Here is a 5,381-nt window from a genome sequence, read left to right on the forward strand (position 1 = left end):
ACCCTTCGGTAAAATCATCATAGTCCCTCGGACGTTGCCTTCGGAATTACGATTTTGTCCCTTGACGACCCTTCGGTGTAGCCTACGGTTAAATGATGATAGTCCCTTCGAATGCTAAGGTATCCTCACAACTGTTGCCTTCAATGACCTATCGATGACCCTACGATGACCCTTCTACATCCCAAGGATAAAACTACTTACTTCTCAATAGTCGGGACAGTTTTACCCTCATAAGGATAGGAAATGCCCGGAAAGACCTCGGACAGGTATAACCTTAATTGCTCATTCATAACAAAAAAAAATACTTTTCACACCTCACACCTCTCAAACATCCTTTTTTAGAAAATCACCACTTAGCATACATCCGTACTAGGATCATTGCCGAGTTATATTTTTCTAAACTACTTTCAAAAAAACTATACGAGATAACCACTTTGTATACATTCATGCAAGAATCATTACAAAGTTAAATTCTCGTTTTCAAAACATTTTTCATACATTTCTCAACCACTTTTTTTTCAAACAAGGAAAACATAAATGATTGAGCAATTAAGAGCCCATGGATAACCATGGATACAAAGGGTGCTAATACCTTCCCTTTGTATAAAGTACCTCCCGAACCTAAGAATCTAAATTAAGGTCTTTCCTGTTCTTTTCCGCCTTTCCTTATGGGATAAAAGAAAAGTCGGTGGCGACTCTTGCTAACCGCGACATTGCGATTAAAACCACAAAAAAAGTCCAGTTCACCGTATGACAATGAGCTTTTCCTTCTTCTCCTCCAAGCCTTTCTTCCTTCTTTCTCTCTTCTGCTTTCTTCTCTTTTCCTCTTCTCTACTCTTCCCTTCTTTCTTTCTTCTTCTTCTCTCTCTCTTCTCTCTTCTCTCTCTCTCTCTTCTCTCTCTTTCTTCTTTCTCTTCTCTCCTCTCTCTCTCTCTCTCTCTCTCTCTCTCTCTCTCTCTCTCTCTCTCTCTCTCTCTCTCTCTCTCTCTCTCTCTCTCTCTCTCTCTCTCTCTCTCTCTCTCTCTCTCTCTCTCTCTCTCTCTCTCTCTCTCTCTCTCTCTCTCTCTCTCTCTCTCTCTCTCTCTCTCTCTCTCTCTCTCTCTCCCTCCCCTTATCCTTTTCTTTCTCTTTCTCTTACAACCACACAAATATATAACATATACTTTATATATATATATATATATATATATATATATATATATATATATATATATTTAACATAAAATATCTCAATTGATATTTCATCTTCCAGTACGAATTGACCAATTATTAATGTTACCAAAAATGTCCTCTCTTATACTTATTAATATTGGTATGTCTCTTTATTAGTAATTAACCTCTTCAGAGTTCACTGGTTACTCTATTGGTTCCAATTGACAACATTTAGAACATATAAGAGCTCCAATTGTTACAAATAATAATAGATAAAGTACATTTGAACTCAATTGATCTCAAGTGACAACTAATTAAATATTTAAGGGAATATGGGATGTTACACTTGAAAATTCAAGTGTTATTGTCATTAAAATCCCTTTATAGGGTGTTATACTTTTATGAATTGAATTTAGTTCATATAAAAGAGACCTCTGTACTTCTAAATGTATAATTTATAGACATTAATTTTTTAGGATACCTCAATAATAAATTATTGTGTTGTGTGATTTTTTTAATGTTGTGGTGACATTTTAAATCGATAACTTTGTACTTAGCTATTAGGTTTGTTCTATTCTTTAAGAAGTATACTTTTTAGTGGATGATTAAATATATATTTAGGGTTACTATATGCTATGTCTACATTTAAGGATGGAGTTAGAATTGGTTGTTTCCTAAATATGTTCTTGAACTTCAAAGCAACTACAATTCGTTGAGCAAGTTTAACACTCAAGGCTGAAAAGGAAATTTGATACCCTCAATGCGATGATTTTTAATCGGAGAAAAAAAGTGTTAATAGAAAAAAAAGGGCGAACACATGAAAATGAACAATGGTATATTCTTAACTAAACCGACAGTCTAACAGTTTGTTGGTTAATTTTTGGCATCCATAATCTTAACAAAACAATTTACTCAAATTACTTCCATTTTGTCTTTGGCTTTTACGAGGTGATGTCCAATTGCTATAGATTTAACTTTATTCTTTATTATGCGGACTTTATTTTATTGATTTCGGATGCATCTATGAGCATGCTGTTACTTCAGTTTTCATATGCCTATACAATGACGTTCCCTAAGGTTATACTCATTATTTTATTATATTATTTAACTGAAGTTTATTTAGAATATTCTTGTATATTCGTTTAAAATAATTAGATAATGCATGAGAGATCTCCAATACCCAAGACAAAGATGATAAAGATCAACTTAATTATTTTATTTATTAAAAGATATATTGATTGATAAATAACTTTTTTTTAAATAATAAAATTTGATTAAATATTAAAAATATGATTTTTTTAAATTTAAAATAAAAAGAATAATTTTATTAAAAAAACACAATTATTAAACATACAACTATACATATTTTCAGAAGGAAAAAAAGCATGAGAGATATACACAAATTGTTATATTATTTAACATAAAAAAAACAAAGATTGAAATATTAAAGAATATGTGCCTTTCATATTCTATCCTAGAAGTATTTTGACATTAGCTGTTTGATCCTGATTTGGATGTTCTAAGATGTTAGTTTGACCGTTGAAAAATGGATTATATCAGTTATTTTAGATATGAAGGGTGTTAATACATTCCCCTTGCATAACCGACTTCCGAACCTGTTCGTGGTTGCGATGACCATTCTTTGGGGTTTTCTCGATATTTTCCCTTTCCTTTGGAATAAATAAAAACTGATGGCGACTCTGTATTTTTCGGTAGCGACATTCATCATACGAAAAGAATTTAATATGGCCAAGGATTTAATCTCCTGGTCATTTAGTTTGTCAAAATCAAACTCGGATACAGAAAATGGACTTCCGATCCAATAAATGGGGAAACTATGAGATCCGTATAGTGCATATATTAACTAAGGACATCTCGTTCCACACCTAACTCGAAGAAATCGGTCTTTTAAACCCTTGTAGTTGGTGGTATAGGCTTGGAGAAAACTCTTACCAAGAAGGCTGATAATCATCACTTATCCACCTTTCTCAACACCCTTGATTTAAAAAAAAGGAAAAAAAACAAGCCTATAGTGGTCGCTATATTTATGACCTCGCAAACTAATTCGAAAGCCTTGATAAATCCCCATCTAATGGGACAAAGTTGAGAATGGGTAGTATTCAAGGTACTTAATAGATCAGATTCAAAATCGGAAAACGGGAGATGGATGTAAAATCCTCCAATACCCCGACATAGAAATGGAAATATTCATCTTTAACCCCTTTGGGATGAGCTATATAAACACTTTCCCCAGGGATACAAGGTTCCAAAATATCATCGTCTTCGTTCCTAGTAGAGGAAATGTTCTTCAAAGATCGAAGTTTAGCAATCTTCACCTCGTCAATAGAGTTGTGATCATAACTCATGACTCCTGGATCAAACGAGTCCATTATCTCCACCAACGCCTCTACGGATGAACCTGATGAAGAAGATTCAGAATCAGAATCGCTAAAAGAGACAGAAAAAATGCCGTAAACTTCATTTACATCACAATCAAAGTCAGCCTGGGTTAGAATATCCCTACGTCCTTTCATGTAAAAATCCCAAAGATTTCTTATTTCTCGAGTACTCAAAGTTCTTAATACATTTGTATTATCATCACATGCATCAACAATAGTAATTGAATAAGAGAATGTAGAACAGAGAAATAAAAAGTAGATATACCTGATCTTGAAGAGCGAATGAAAATTCTGAATGATCGCTTTGAAAAAGGAATAAATTACTTTGGAGGGTGATGATCCAGAAGAGGAAGAGACGAATTTAATAAGGAGGAAACCCTCTTAAGGGCTAAAAAAATACGAAGCATTTCTGAACGTTGAAGGAAATCAAATTCCCATAAAAATTCATCATTACTAAAGAAAGAGAGAATTTGATGAAGATACACTCTCACATCTACCATGATTATGACGCGTCATTAAAATCGAGTATCACAGCATAAGAAGACCGAGGAAAGCTTCGACTCTAAGTAGAAAGGAAATTTCTAGGCTTTCTTTGTCGTAACATTTTAACCTTTCAGATTACATGCTTGGGGGGTTATGTACATCAGAAAAACTTAGTTTGACCAACCGAGATATAAGATCGACGAAGCCTATTGTGCACATGAGTTCTCTGAAGTCGAGTTGGTGTGACAGTCGAGTACAATGAGGTTAACAAGTCAGATACTCATATCCATAAGTCGGAGTCCGGTTAGGAATATTAAAACAAGTCGAGAACGACCTTGCTCATAGAAATCGGGTCTGATGACAAGGCTAAAATGTCACTTAAAGGGTCACAAGAGACATTTACAAAATGATGTATTATGACAAGAGAGTTACAATTATTGAAGATGTGGACATTACATAGAAATTATAAACGTTGGACGTTACTGGGAGATGTATTTATGAAGGATATGAAGAGTAAAACAGAGAAAAAGAGTAGAAGATTGGAACCTATAAAGAGGAGACTGCTTTTAGGGTAAAGACAAGCAAACACGAGACAAGAAATACATAACAGACACTCCAACCAATCATTTTAGGCTCTCCTTGACTGAAAACAAGAAAGTCAACATTTTAGTGTTTTTTTAGCAAGAACACTCTACTCTGAGCAAATCTGGTCCATGGCTTCGATCGAAAAATGGTACTATAGAAGAAACTAATGTTGAACAATCCAGATACATAAAGAAATATTTTTCGAAGGCTTCTTCGGTCGATAAGTCAACATATTCTAGAGTTAAGAAAGCGAGTCTACTGCCTTCGACTTGTCTTGCTAAGTCATATGGGACATGGACATTTAGAGAAAACTCAAAAGTAACATTAATCCAAAGTTGCAAAAGCCATATGGGGCCAAAAGTTAGGAGGTTGTTGTCAGTACTAGTTCATTTTTTCAGTTCAAGGGAGTCAATCCCTAAGGATTCATAAAGATAACCCAAGATCAACCTATTGAGACAAACATTTCTCCCCTCATGACTATGGGTTACTAATGATATGAACTTCTTAGCTATTTGAAGAGATCTAGGAAGAAAACAAAATAAGATAACCAAAGGGGAAGAAAGTAATATGCTCGTAGTCAGACACTTCCTCAGTTTTATCATGGTGGCGTTTTATTTAGGCATTGAAGCTGGGATGGTCGAAGGAGAAACTAGGTTTAATTTTGTTCCCGAGAGTGGGGTCAAAAGTTTCCCCTATTGGTCGAAGACCAGTAATGGTAGCAACATTGAAAAGCGTGTGGATTATCATCCCATAATAAAGCTG

This window comes from Lathyrus oleraceus, chromosome 7 (genome assembly GCF_024323335.1).
Source record: "Lathyrus oleraceus cultivar Zhongwan6 chromosome 7, CAAS_Psat_ZW6_1.0, whole genome shotgun sequence".
In the NCBI taxonomy this organism is placed as follows: domain Eukaryota; kingdom Viridiplantae; phylum Streptophyta; class Magnoliopsida; order Fabales; family Fabaceae; genus Lathyrus; species Lathyrus oleraceus.